Source organism: Gopherus evgoodei, chromosome 1, assembly GCF_007399415.2.
Source record: "Gopherus evgoodei ecotype Sinaloan lineage chromosome 1, rGopEvg1_v1.p, whole genome shotgun sequence".
Classification (NCBI taxonomy): domain Eukaryota; kingdom Metazoa; phylum Chordata; order Testudines; family Testudinidae; genus Gopherus; species Gopherus evgoodei.
Window position 1 is genome coordinate 215,074,820 of NC_044322.1, and position 15,612 is coordinate 215,090,431.

Sequence of the window (15,612 nt, forward strand, 5' to 3'; positions counted from 1 at the left end):
CACCCTGTCAAATGTGTCTCCTCATCCAGGGACAGGATGGCAAATGACAGATCATCTTTACATGCCATATGGAGAAGATCCTGGGACTGATAGGCAGATTCTCGAATATGGCCTGCCTGGGACAGCGTAGGTCTGGTCAGGGTGGATCATGTCCATCATCACAAACCCCAGCCATAGCGAGTTGCCTTTTACTATGACATAGTCCATTCTGAGGCATGATAGGTTGCAGAGGTCCCTCTTTTTGAGCAGCAAAACAAGTACAGCAGGGGTGGGCAAACAGCCCAGGGGCCACATGTGGTCCTTCAGACATTTTTAATCCCACCCTCAAGCACCCACTGGAGAGCAGAGTCTGGGGCTTGCCCTACTCCATGCGTACTATGGCTCCACACGGCTCCTGGAACCAGTGGCATGTTTCCCGGCTCCTACACGTAGGGGCAGTCAAGGGGCTCCGCACTCTGCTGCTGCCCCAAGGGCTGCCTCCACAGCTCCCATGGGCCGGGAACCATGGCCAATAGGAGCTGCAGGAGCAGCACCAGCAGATGGGGCACCATGCAGAGCTGCCTGGCCACACCTCCATGTAGGAGCCAGAGGAGGGACATGCCCCTGCTTCTAGAAGCTGCTTGAGTAAGCGCTGGCAGGAGCCTGCACCCCAACCTCCCTACCCCAGCCCTGATCCCCTTCCTGCCCTCTGAGTCTCTTAGTCCCAGCCTGGAGCACCCTCCTGCACCCCAAACCCTCATCCCCAGGGCCTGCATCCCCAACTAGAGCCCTGACACCCTCTCATAACCCAACTCCCAATTCTGTGAGCATTTATGGCCTGCCATACAATTTTCATACTCAGATGTGGCCCTCGGGCCAAAACGTTTGCCTACCCCTGAAGTATAGCCAGCCTGCATGACAGGGGGATCACTTTGTTCCCCAAAGGACTCCACCTAGATGATGTTGAGGTCCAGGCAGAGGACGTCCCAGAATGTGTATTAGAGCTCCACACTCAGCCCATCAATACCTAGAGATTTGTTGGTGGCCATCAGAAGGAGGGCTTCTGAGAACTCGACCAGTGTGAGAAAGTTCTCTAGCCAACCTTGGTCACCCATGCTGACTGTAGAGAATTCATTCCACAGGACCCCACAAAGATCATTGTCAGTTAGGTCCAGGGTGAAGTGGCTGGTGTAGAAAGCCCTGGCCCTTTCCCGCTTCTCGGCTGGATCCTTAAGAGGGGTGCTGTCCTTTGCCAAGAGACACGTGATGTGCTTTTTGGGACCCTTCTTTCACACCAGGGCATAGAAGGAGTAAGAACTGCACTCCATCTCCCAAAGAAACTGGATGCAGGATCAAATAACAATTCCCAGAGCACGATAGTCATTAAGGGCCCGAAGTTCATCCCACTTCTCCTGACACTCTGAAGAAGGATAGGTGTCTGGAGTGAGAGGTCAAATGCCTGTCCATCTCCCAAACCACCTGCTCCAGTTGCTCCATAACTACACTCTTCTGTTGACTGCCCCAAGTGTAGTCACAGCAGGAGAGCTGGGCACTTTCCCCACATCCCAGCACCTGCACTCCAAGGGAAAGATATGTCTGTCCCCGCCTGGCCAGCCAGAACTCATGGAAGGATGTCACGAAGCCCCTGTCCAGCAGACTGTTACTGAAATGCCAGTAGGCCAGTTCCAGCCTCTCAGGTGTTAATGAAACCATAATGGCCACCAAAGGGTGGTCTGAAAATGGCCCAGGCCTGACACTGAAGGAGGGGGCCTGTAACATGTTAAACCTGGAAACAAAAGCAGTCCAGCTGGGAGTGCCACAACGAAGTGTACTCCACTTGGACATAAGTAAAAGTGATAAGAATTGTCTGGATGATAGACATGGCAGACATCCACCAGGGAGTGATGGTCAACAATCTCCTTGAGGCATTTGTGGTAGCCTGGCATTTCTCTTTCCCAATGCAGTCCTGCATGTTCAGGACCGTATTGAAGTCCCCACTTAGGACAAGACACTTGTGAGGATCCAAGGTGCTGAGGAAGGTAGGCATCTGCAGATAGAACCATATTCACTCTGGGCCTGGCATCATGGCGTATATGTGAACAAAGCTGAGGATCAGCCCCTCCACACAGACCTGGAGGTTTCTAAATAAGGGACTCTGATTGATTTTGATAGTTTTTGCATAAATAATTTCAATTTTAATCCTCCAGCAAGTGACATGTGCCCCACGCTGCAGAGGAAGGTGAAAAACCTCCAGGGCCTCTGCCAATTTGCCCTGGAGGAAAATTCTTTCCTGACCCCAGCTACGGCGATCAGCTAAACCCTGAGCATGTGGGCAAGACTCACCAGCCAGACACACAGGAAAGAATTCTCTATAGTAACTCAGATCCCAACCCATCTAACATCCCATCATAGACCATTGGGCATACTTACCTGCTGATAATCAAAGATCAATTAATTGCCAAAATTAGGTTATCCCATTATATTATCCCCTCCATAAACTTATCAAGCTTAGTCTTGAAGCCAGATATGTCTTTTGCTCCCACTACTCCTCATGGAAGGCTGTTCCAGAACTTCACTCCCCTGATGGTTAGAAGCCTTCATCTAATTTTAGGTCTAAACTTCCTAGTGTCCAGTATATTCTTGTGTCCATATTAATTCCTCTCCCTCCTAATATTTATCCCTCTGATATATTTATAAAGAGCAATCATATCTCCCCTCAGCCTTCTCTTGATTAGGCTAAACAAGCCAAGCTCTTTGAGTCTCCTTTCATAAGGCAGGTTTTCCATTCCTTGGATCATCCTAGTAGCCCGTCTCTGAACCTGTTCCTGTTTGAATTCATCCTTCTTAAACATGGGAGACCAGACCTGCACACAGTATTCCAGATGAGGTCTCACCAGTGCCTTGTATAACGGTACTAACACCTCCTTATCTTTGCTGGAAATACCTCGCCTGATGCATCCCAAGACCGCATTAGCTTTTTTAATGGCCATATCACATTGGCGGCTCATAGTCATCCTGTGATCAACCAATACTCCAAGGTCCTTCTCCTCCTCTGTTACTTCCAACTGATGTGTCCCCAATTTATAACCAAAATTCCTGTTATTAATCCCTAAGTGCATGACCTTGCACTTTTCACTATTAAATTTCATCCTATTACTATTACTCCAGTTTACAAGGTCATCCAGAGCTTCCTGTATGATACCCTGCTCCTTCTCTGTATTGGCAATACCTCCCAACTTTGTGTCATCCGCAAACTTTATTAGCACATTCCCACTTTTTGTGCCAAGGTCAGTAATAAAAAGATTAAATAAGATTGGTCCCAAAACTGATCCCTGAGGAACTCTACTAGTAACCTCCCTCCAGCCTGACAGTTCACCTTTCAGTATGACCCAGTGTAGTGTCTCCTTTAACCAGTTCCTTATCAACCTTTCAATTTTCATATTGATCCCCATCTTTTCCAATTTAGCTAATAATTCCCCATGTGGAACCATATCAAATGCCTTACTGAAATCGAGGTAAATTAGATCAACTGTTTCCTTTGTCTAAAAAAATCTGTTACCTTCTCAAAGAAGGAGATAGGTTGGTTTGGCACTATCCACATTTTGTAAAACCATGTTGTATTTTGTCCCAATTACCACTGACCTCAATGTCCTTAACTACTTTCTCCTTCAAATTTTTTTCCAAGACCTTACATACTACAGATGTCAAATTAACAGACCTACAGTTACTCGGATCACTTTTTTCCCTCCTTCCTTAAAAATAGGAACTGTCTTAGCAATTCTCCAGTCATATGGTAGAACATCTGAGTTTACTGATTCATTAAAATTTCTTGCTAATGGGCTTGCAATTTCATGTGCCAGTTCCTTTAATCTTCTTGGATGAAGATTATCTGGCTCCCCCGATTTTGTCCCATTAAGCTGTTCGAGTTTGACTTCTACCTCAGATGTGGTAATATCTATCTCCATATTTTCATTCCCATTTGTCATCCAAGGTTGTCCCCTACAACCATTTCTTCTGTAAGGTCCTCACTACTCACCAAACCCAAATCTAAAATGGCATCCCCTCTTGTCAGTTCTTCAACTATTTGGTGAAGGAATCCATCAGCTATCGCATCCAGGAAAATCTGAGCCCTATTATTACTACTGGCACTTCTCCTCCAGTCTATATCTGGGAAGTTAAAATCTCCCATGATCACACAATTCCCATTAGTGTTTACTTCATTAAAGAGGTCTCTAAACATATCCAGATTGGATCCCGGCGGTCTGTAGCACACCCCAAGCACTATCTATGGGGAGGCTCTAATACCTTTCTTCCCCAATGTGATTTTTGCCCAGACAGACTCTGTCTTATCCATTCCATCACTTCTTATTTCTTTACAGTCTACCTCATCATTGACATACAATGCTACTCCACCACCTTTGCCTTTATTTCTGTCTTTCCTAAGCAGCACATACCATTCAATACCTGTACTCCAGTCATGACTACTATTCCACCATATTTCTGTTATCCCTATAATATCCCGTTTCACTTCCTGCACCAGTAGCTCTAGTTCCTCCATTTTGTTCACTAGGCTTCTCGCATTAGTGTACAGACATCTTAATTTTTGCTGTTTGGCTTCACTGACATTCTTTACCCAATTAGGCACAGACATTCTACCACCAGTATCACCTATTAGCCTGGTATCTACACTACCCTTCTTATGTCCAGTCTCATACCTATGGCTGTATTCTTTCTTACTTAGTTTTCTTCCCTGTCAATGTTAAATTCTGGCATGGAGATTACCTGGACATCTCCCAACAATCTCCCCCAAAATCCTAGTTTAAAGTTCTCTTAATCAGTTGTGCCAGCCTCCATCCTAGAAATCTATTCCCTCCATACTCAGGTGAAGTCCATCCCGAGAGAGCAGTCCATCTGTTGATCGCCATAATCTTGTCACACCTTTGTTGCCCTTCTCTGGGAACAGGCAGAATCCCACTGAAGATCACCTGAGCTTCAATTTCCTTAAGCGTCTTCCCTAGTCTGGCATAGTCTCCCTTGATACGTTCCAGCGAGAATCTAGCTGTATCATTCGTTCCCACTGAAGGACAATCAGCGATTCTTTCCCGCTCCCATTAGGATCCTTTTGAGCCTCAGGTCCACATCCCGTATCTTAGCACCTGGCAGAGAGCACACCCATCTGTTGTCTGGATCAGCTCTAGTTACAGGCCGGTCTATTCTTCTCAGTAAGGAGTCCCCAGTCACATAGACCTGCCTTTTCCTGGTGCTGGTGCGATTCTCCAGTCTAGCCCCTGTTCCCTCTGGCTCCACGTCCTCTCGATTTCTATTGTCCCTTGCAATCCTCCGCAACCCATCCTGTATCCCTCTGGGGCTCATATTTGGTGTTATCTCCATTGACTCTTCCCCTCTTCCAATAAGACTAGCTGCTCTTCTGTTCTTCCTTGCTCTCTCACTTTCAGCAACCACCTGCTGTGCCCCTTCTTCATTTTCCAACTCCGCAACCCTGTTCCTGAGCTCTGTCTCCTTCACTAGCCCGTCTTTTCCTCTGCCTGGTTCTCTTAGTCACATGCTTCCACTTTCCTCACCCTGCGGTCTCCCCTCAGAATTCTTTGGTCCTGCTTCCATCTGCAAGTCTGAGCTTTTCCCTTCAGCCTCCTCATGTCTTTGCTCCATAATCCGCTCAAACCCCCTTGTAAACTCAACCAGAGTTTCCACTTGCATCTCCAGTCCTCAGATCTTTTCTTCCATCAGCTCTATCAGGCTGCACTTCATGCAGACGAAACTCTTATCAGGTACCTCTTCCAGGATCATGTACATGCCGCAGCTTCCACATCCAGTGATCTTCATTGTCTTCCACTGCTGCTTCTGTATCAGTCATAGCCTTCCCACCTAAAACCTGTTAGTCCAGGAAACACAAACCAAACCACCACCACCCACAGCACAACAAACCCCCAACAGGCACCAGTCCACCAGCAGAACACCACCCACTCCCTTCGCTAGCCTTTCTGTTCCTCTGCCTAGCTCTCTTAGTCTCCCCTGCAAACTCCCCTTGTGAACTCCCACTGAAACTCCCCTGTTTACAGCTCTGTTTGCTGGCTCCCGTGCTGCTGCAGCTGTCTTATGCCGCTTCAACTTTTTGTTTATGTATCTTAGTAAGTTCCTAAAGTTTGCCATGAAACTAACAAACCAAGGTCTCTGGATACAAAACCCCAAACCTTGTTTAAAACTATTTCATGTTGGACAGTTTCAGAGTCCGGTTAACACCTTTAACTCTTTAGGCCCATATAAATCAATACATTTTTGGTGTCCCTGGGAGTGCTTAAAAATTTAATATATACTCAGCCATTGGTTTGCTTAGCAAATGGAACAGATGGATGATTTCAGAGTTGGCTTGAAAGCAAAGGTTGAAAATTATTGGGAATTCAAAGAGTGACACTCTCTCTCTCCTATCAGTGCTACAAGGGTTTTCTTTCATTTTGTTTGACCTTTTTTAATATTTCCTTATTTAAATAGTGTTTTATTTCCTCTTCTTTTTATCTATGATCTGTGGGGGCTGTTCCCTTGTGTTTTGACTTAGAATGTTGTTGCACCATTTGCTTTCTTGAGGTCCGTAATATTTGTGAGCCAGTGTCTTTTCCAGAAAGACCTCTCAAAAGAGCAGAGTAAGTGATGGACCTCCTCCTGCTGCTCCAGAAGTCCAGGGAGATATGATTTCTCTACCATCAGGTGTAACCCCTTTAAAAGATTATTCAAATTGTTCAAGCAGCTTTAGTTCTTCTTCGAGTGATTGCTCACATCCATTCCAGTTAGGTGTGCGCGCCGCGCGTGCACGTTCGTCGGAAACTTTTTACCCTAGCAACTCCAGTGGGCCGGCAGGTCGCCCCCTGGAGTGGCGCCGCCATGGCGCCCAATATATATCCCTGCCGGCCCGCCCGCTCCTCAGTTCCTTCTTACCGCCGTGTCGGTCGTTGGAACTGTGGAGCGCGGCATAGCTGTCCTCCACGTCCCTAGCTCTCCTAGTTTCTATCGCTTGTTTATCGCTTATCTCTAGTTCTATATAGTTGTTAATTAGTATTGTTAAGTAGATAGTTTAGTAAATAGCTGTTAAGTAGTTTCTTGCCGGGGGCTTAGCCCTTCCCGGCACCGGGCGCCAGGCTCATGCCTGTTTCGCCAGGCTTCAAGCAGTGTGCGGCCTGCAAGAAGCCCATGCCTACCAGCGATCCCCACGAAGCGTGCCTGAAGTGCCTCGGGGAATCGCACAGATCTGACAAGTGCCGCATCTGTAAGGCTTTTAAGCCGAGGACAAAAAAGGAGAGGGATCAGAGGCTCCGAACTCTCCTAATGGAGGCGGCACTTGACCCGTCGACTTCGCAGACCGTGGTTTCGGCACCGGCACCGGATCGCTCCGGCACCGAGAAGACTCCTCGGCACCGACCTTCTCCGGCACCGGAATCAGTGCCTAGGCCGTCGAAGTCTAATACTCCGGCCAGGCAGACCCGGCTTGAACGCCCGGCCTCGACATCGGCCGCGGCGCCGCCGGCACCGTCAGCACCGTTGACTCCGGGCCCGGCGGGTCTGTTGAGTCCGGTGCCGCCGAGCTCCCCCATGAGATCTGGGGTTGAGATAATGGTCCCATCCACACCGGAGACCTTCGCCTCGGCTCGGGACCTTATTGCCCTGACGGAGCCTACTCGGCTGCCACCCCCGGTTCCTCCGGTGCGGGTCACGTCCAGAGGCAAGCCCATGATGTCGGCACCGCCCACGGACAGTCGTTCGCCATCCAGGCCCCGACGTCTTGGGCGCTCCAGATCCCGACGCCGCTCGCAGTCCCGGCACCGCTCCCCTCAGCGGTACCGGTCGCACTCGCGGCACCGGTCGGCATCGAGACGGTCGCGGTCAGGCTCCAGTCGACACCGGCACCGCGACTCCAGCAGCAGGTCCCGACGCTACTCGCCGCACCGGTCGACCTCCCGGCACCGAGCTGGTGGCAGGTCCCGGTCCCGATCTCGCTCGACCTCCCGGCACCGAGCTGGTGGCAGGTCCCGGTCCCGGTCGATCTCCCGGCACCGAGCTGGTAGTAGGTCCCGGCACCGAAGCGGCGCCCGGCACCGTGACAGATCCCGGTCCCGAAGCAGCGCCCGGCACCGTGACAGATCCCGGTCCCGAAGCAGCGCCCGGCACCGTGACAGATCCCGGTCCCGAAGCAGCGCCCGGCACCGTGACAGATCCCGATCCCGGTCCCGGCACCGTTATGACTCCCGGCACCGGTCCCCGGCACCGAGACGATCCTCCGTGCCGGCCCGCGCAGACCCGTACCATCCAGGGTCGGCCCCGCCGTGGCCCTCCAGGCAGCCGTCCGTGTCCTCCCAGACGGACAGCGGCTATGCGCTGGGCACCGACCGGCAGGCGGCGCTGTTTGCTGATCCGCCGCTGCAGGACCAAGGCCCCCCACAGTGGGGATTCTGGACACCCTGGGCGTACCATCAGGCCCAGGGCCCCCAGCAGCTCCCTGCTAGGCCGGCGACTGCGGAGCGTAGGGCCCCTGAAGCCTCTTTGTCTCGCCCCCCTCCCTCCCCGGAAGGGGACGAAGGGTCCAAACAGCAGGACTCCGCTGCGGCTCCGGAGACAGAGGCGAGGGCTGAGGAAGACCCTCAGTTGGACACTATTGTGCCTGGGGTCTCATCATCCTCCTCCCCGGATGAGGCGGTGGCGGGTACCTCCTCCAACAGTCCCCCCCCGCTGGATCTCAGGGCGCACCAGGACCTCCTCAGGCGATTGGCTCAAAACCTGAGTCTGCAGGCAGAGGAGGTCTCGGAGATAGAGGACCCAATTGTTACCATCCTCTCTTCCGATGCTCCCACCAGGGTCGCCCTGCCGTTTATACGGACCATTCAGGCCAATGCCAATACTATCTGGCAGTCCCCGGCCTCCATCCCTCCGACAGCGAAAGGAGTCGAGAGGAAGTACATGGCCCCTTCTAAGGGGTACGAATATTTACATGTTCACCCGACTCCCGGTTCACTGGTAGTGCAATCGGTGAACGATAGGGAGCGTCACGGCCAGGAGGCTCCGGCCCCCAAATCCAGAGAAGCCAGGCGGATGGACCTCCTTGGCCGTAAGGTGTATTCGGCTGGGGCGCTGCAGCTCAGGGTCTCTAACCAACAGGCCCTGCTGAGCAGATACGCCTTTAACTCCTGGGTGGCAGTGGACAAATTTAAGGAGCTGCTGCCACAGGATGCTCGCAAAGAGTTCACGGCCATCTTGGACGAAGGCAAGAAGGTCGCGCGCACGGCCTTGCAAGCCTCCTTGGACGCTGCGGACTCGGCTGCCCGTACCCTCGCGTCAGGAGTTACGATGCGTCGCATCTCCTGGCTGCAGGTTTCCGGCCTTCCGCCAGAGCTCCAGCACACGATACAGGACCTTCCTTTCGAAGGCCAGGGCCTGTTTTCCGATAAGACAGACCCCAGACTTAAGAGTTTAAAGGACAACCGGGTCATTGCGCGGTCCCTCGGGATGCACACCCCCGTGACACAGCGTAGACCCTTTAGGCCGCAGCAACAGCAGCACCGTCGGCCGTTTTCCCAGTTCCGCCAGCGGCAGGACCCTTACAGGCGCCGCGGCAGGAACGGGAGGCGCAGGCAGTCGGGGAACCAAGGGGGGCAGAATCAAGGCTCCTCAAAACCCCCGCCTGGTCCTAAGCCTTCATTTTGAAGGTGCGCTCGAGGGCGCAGTAACAGTTTCCCCTACGGATCCTTCCCCTCCGTTTTCCAACCGCCTTTCGTTTTTCCTCCCGGCGTGGTCCCAAATAACATCGGACCGCTGGGTCTTGAGCGTGGTGCAGACGGGGTACCGCCTGCAGTTTGTTTCGTTCCCTCCTTCCCGCCCTCCTTCCTCGTCCCTCTTCAGGGACCCCTCTCACGAGCAATTCCTTCGGCAGGAGGTGCGGACGCTCCTCAGCAAAGGAGCTATAGAGGCGGTTCCCGAAAACGAGAAAGGCAAGGGGTTTTATTCCCGCTATTTTCTGATCCCCAAGGCCAAGGGGGGCCTCAGGCCTATCCTCGACCTGCGAGAACTCAACAAATACCTCGTGAAGTTGAAGTTCCGCATGGTATCCCTGGGGACCATTATTCCATCCCTGGATCCGGGAGACTGGTACGCCGCCCTCGACATGCAGGACGCGTATTTCCACGTTGCCATTTGGCCACGCCACAGACGCTTCCTCCGCTTCGTTGTGGGGGCTCGTCATTATCAATTTGCGGTCCTCCCGTTTGGCCTGTCCACGGCCCCGAGGGTGTTTACAAAATGCATGGCAGTTGTCGTGGCGCATCTTCGGCGCAACCGTGTCCACGTGTTCCCTTATCTGGACGATTGGTTGATTCGGGGCACGTCGGAACAGCAGGTGTACAGCCATGTCCGCGTGATCACCGGCATGTTTGCGAGTCTGGGCCTCTTGATAAACACAGACAAGTCCACCCTGAGGCCCACTCAGAAGGTGGAATTTATCGGGGCCGTCCTGGACGCCACTGTGGGCAGGGCCTCGCTGCCTCGGCAGCGGTTCCAGACCATGGCGGCGATCGTTCAACGCTTGCGGTCAGCCCCGTTGACGTCAGTGAGGACATGTCTAACCCTGTTAGGCCACATGGCGGCGTGCACTTTTGTGACCGACTACGCTCGGCTCCGCATGAGGCCTCTCCAGCTGTGGCTTATCAGTCATTACAGACCAAGGCAACCGCTAGACATGTTAATCACAGTCCCCCAGAAGGTCTTAGATTCCCTCGGCTGGTGGGTGGACCAGTCCGTATTGTGTGCGGGTCTTCCCTTTCACCCGTCTCAGCCCTCGGTATCCCTGACAACGGATGCCTCAGATCTAGGCTGGGGGGCCCACCTAGGGACCCTGCGGACGCAGGGCCTATGGTCCCAGGAGGAGGTGGGGCTACATATCAACATGAGGGAGTTGAGAGCGGTCCGCCTTGCTTGCCAAACGTTTTGTCATCAGCTTCAGGGTCGTTGTGTAGCCGTGTTCACGGACAACACGACGACCATGTATTATATCAACAGGCAGGGCGGCACCAGGTCCTCCTCCCTGTGCCTCGAGGCGATACGACTCTGGGACTTTTGCGTAGCCCACTCCATTCACCTCAGGGCTTCCTTCCTTCCCGGAGTACGGAACACGCTGGCGGATCGATTGAGCAGATCCTTCCTGTCACACGAGTGGTCCCTTCGACCGGACGTCGCTCTCTCCATTTTCCGGAGGTGGGGTTATCCCCGGGTGGACCTCTTTGCGTCCAAGGGGAACAGGAAGTGCCAAGCGTTCTGCTCCTTTCAGGGCAGGGAGCCGGGGTCGATAGCGGATGCCTTCCTCATCCAGTGGTCGACCCACCTGTACTATGCGTTTCCTCCGTTCCCTCTGGTTCACAAGGTCCTCCTGAAGGTGCGCAGAGACAGGGCTCGTGTGATCATGGTGGCCCCGGCATGGCCCAGACAGCACTGGTACACCATGCTGCTAGACTTGGCCGTAGCCGACCCAGTTCCCCTGCCCCTTCATCCGGACCTGATTACCCAGGACCACGGGTCCCTCTGTCACCCAGACCTGCAGTCGCTGCACCTAGCGGCGTGGCTCCTGCGTGGCTAACTGGTTCCGAGCTGCGCTGCTCCACGCCTGTGAGAGAGGTGCTCTTGAGCAGCAGGAAACCATCCACAAGAGCCACATATTCGGCAAAATGGAAACGCTTCTCCTGTTGGTGCGTAGAGAGAAATCTCCGCCCTATGGAAGTTTCGGTATCCGAAATCTTAGATTATGTTTGGTCCCTCAAAGAACATGGTCTGGCCTTATCGTCGTTGCGAGTCCATCTGGCAGCTATCTCCACCTTTCACCCGGGTGCGGACGGTCGCTCCGTTTTTTCTCACCCGACGGTGTCGAGATTCCTTAAGGGGCTGGAACGGTTATTCCCTAACGTCCGTCCCCCTGCTCCAACCTGGGATCTTAACCTGGTGTTGTCCCGGCTCATGGGGCCCCCCTTTGAGCCGTTAGCTACTTGCTCCCTGCTTTACCTCTCTTGGAAGGCTGCCTTTCTAGTAGCTATCACCTCAGCTAGACGGGTGTCGGAACTCCGAGCCCTTGTGGTGGACCCCCCATACACGGTCTTCCACAAAGACAAGGTGCAGCTTAGACCACACCCTGCCTTTCTACCCAAGGTGGTCTCAGCCTTCCACGTCAACCAAGAGATTTTCCTCCCGGTTTTTTTCCCAAAACCTCACTCCTCAGGCAGGGAGCAGCAGCTCCACTCGCTGGATGTCCGTAGAGCTCTCGCGTTCTACATAGAGAGGACCAAACCCTTCCGCAAATCCCCCCAGCTTTTCGTGGCGGTAGCGGACCGTATGAAAGGGCTTCCTATCTCCTCCCAGAGGTTATCCTCGTGGGTTACGTCCTGTATCAGGACCTGTTATGACTTGGCCCATGTCCCTACGGGCCGTGTGACTGCGCATTCTACCAGGGCGCAGGCGTCGTCGCTGGCTTTCCTGGCCCGTGTGCCCATCCAGGAAATCTGTCGGGCAGCGACCTGGTCATCGGTCCACACCTTTGCTTCCCACTACGCCCTGGTCCAGCAGTCGAGAGAGGATGCGGCCTTCGGAACTGCAGTGCTCCATGCCGCGACTTCTCACTCCGACCCCACCGCCTAGGTATGGCTTGGGAGTCACCTAACTGGAATGGATGTGAGCAATCACTCGAAGAAGAAAAGACGGTTACTCACCTTTGTAACTGTTGTTCTTCGAGATGTGTTGCTCACATCCATTCCACACCCGCCCTCCTTCCCCACTGTCGGAGTCGCCGGCAAGAAGGAACTGAGGAGCGGGCGGGCCGGCAGGGATATATATTGGGCGCCATGGCGGCGCCACTCCAGGGGGCGACCTGCTGGCCCACTGGAGTTGCTAGGGTAAAAAGTTTCCGACGAACGTGCACGCGCGGCGCGCACACCTAACTGGAATGGATGTGAGCAACACATCTCGAAGAACAACAGTTACAAAGGTGAGTAACCGTCTTTTCTGAGGCTGTTCACCCCTTATAGTAGCTAATTCAGGTGGATGGGACAAATACGGATTTGTTGGAGAAGTGTATAGGAGTGTTCCCAGAGATGCAGATTCTGTTGAGGTATGGCTTGCACATAAACAAAAGTTAGATTTGTTTGAGAGTAATTATGCACTTTTGCAAAAGTACTGGTTGTGTAAAAAGGAGAAACAGTTGACTGCTGTTTGTGCAAGGTTTGGCAGCTAATACCTGTTCATCAGCCTAATGCAAAGAGGTCAGTTACATTGTCCAGTTCGTAAGAAACAGCTTGTATTACAGAATTGTAGGTTGAGAGGAAGAGTAGGTATGCTTCAAAGAGAACTAGGAAGGATGTTGAGAGAAAAGGGTGAGGAATTAGCTTTTATTAAGGGGATCTTGAAGGTGGCACGGGAAGGACTGGCCAAAAGAAACTCTGAGAACATTAATTTGGAGTGTCAAATGAATGTGTTGAAAAAGGAAGGAGAGAATGTGACTCATGGACTCCTTTGTGCCAATAGGCAGAGAGCACAAGGTACATAGGGTTTTGCAGGGATCCCCTGGGTCAGAAATATTCATAAGAGTTCATCAAAGGCTGGCATGTGAGGTCTGTACTGAGACACAGTAGTTCATTGATCCTCATAATCACTGCAAAATGAGGGGCTGGCTGGATAATATTTAAGCAGTTGCATATCTATATGGAAAATTATATTCTTATTAGATGACATCCCTCACAAATGTTCCTTTCAGGCAGGAGTTAACATGTCTGGCCATTTGGGTATTGTATGCCTCACATTGTATGCTATTCTGCATACTAAGTCAGCTGCAAAATGAAAGATTGTGAAATCTTAAAAAAAAAAAAAACAACCAACCAAAAAAAAGATGATGAAACAAACAGCAGGGGGCATCCTGTTTATGAATAAGACAAAAGGTTAGAACTAATATATCTTGGCAGGGGAGGGTGGCAAAGAAACAACAAATTCTTCATCTGGAAGTCAAGCTGACAATGTACTCGTCTCATGAACAGAGGATCACAGCCTGCTTGGCTGTAAAGCTCTGCTAGGATTTTGGGTGAGCAATATTCTACAATACATGAGAATATCTTGTTAATGAAGTCCAGGCTCTAGAACATGTGTTAGGATTTTGTTTTATATGTAACCATTTGTATCCAATATTTCTACTTCCTACTGCTTGAATCTCAGTGCTTTGTCCACCCAATTTAAGCTTAATCAGTTTTTGTCTTTATTTATACAACTTCAGATAGAATGACTGTCACTTATACTATCCGAACATACATGTATGTTCAGCAGACAATAACCACAGACAAGATGGAATTGGTAAGTGGCCCAAGTTACCACATTCCAGGGATCCAGGAAGTCTTCCTAGAATTCTTGATGACTGTCATCTCCTCTGATCCTTCAGTCCCATCCTTTGGTTTCTGGTCTGGTGTTTCTTTAACTTGGGCCATCTTCATTTGGGTTTTATATATATTTTTCATGTTACAGATTGGATAAAAGTTACTTAATCAGTTTTTAGCTGAACACCCCTTTCTTTTTAATGGACATTACGCATGCACAAGCCTCATTACCCAACTTCTGCACTTCTGCTACTGGTTTTGCAGTTTCTGAATCACATTGTTTTATGTCACCCTGTTCCTGCGCATTCCAAGAAAGAAGGGATTTTATACTTATTATATGCTTGTGTACCTCTCATTCAGCTTCCAACATGAATTACTTATCATGCCAGTAACAATATTATTTTAAACAAGTCAGCAATTTATATCAAAGACAAACTTCCAAGCACACACTCAAGCCAGACAAGACCTCGGCCTAAGTGTTACCTCACTTAAACTCATTCACAATCCATAATTACAAACCATTAAAATAGAACTAACAATGCTTTCAGTCTTACCATTAGCAACTCTTCATTTTTGTTTCAGTATATGACTGGGTAACAGAGTTCCCACTCAGCACTAGCATGCCTCCTTGCATCTTGGTCTGGGAAAGTAGCTCTCACTGCATCAGGTGCCCCCTTGGTGCTCGCTGGTTGCTCTAGTCTGCTGGTCCTCTGGCTAGGTCACCATTTATCCCACCCTTTCTGGAGTTACAAAGTCAAACAGCACAACTGTCCAAATGCTGTGTCCAGACAGTGTTCCGTCCCAGCTAGGTGGCCTATGCCACTACCAGTGGGTTGCAGGGAAACGCAGGCCCATCCAACACACCAGGTTCCAGTACAGGGTCCCCACAATCAGCAATCCAGGTCTGCTCAGTCCCAGTACTGTTGCTGTTTCCCTGGCCTCCTTCCTACTCAGCCTATTATCTTGCTTGTTTTAATCTATGGCTGCTTCACCCAAGTGGAGTGCACTTGGGAAAGAAGCAGGGAGGGAAGAGGTGGGGCAGGGTGGGTTCTTGGGGGAGGGGTGAGTGGCAGTGGGGCCAGAGAGAAGCACCTCCAGCACATTAGAAAGTCGGCACCCCTGGCCCTTCAGTATAGAATCTAACAGAGGTTCCACATTGCATTAAGTAACACTTCTAATAAAATGACTCAATGGTTATTTATCCAAGAGGACCCAAATGGAGAAAAGCAAAAGTTTA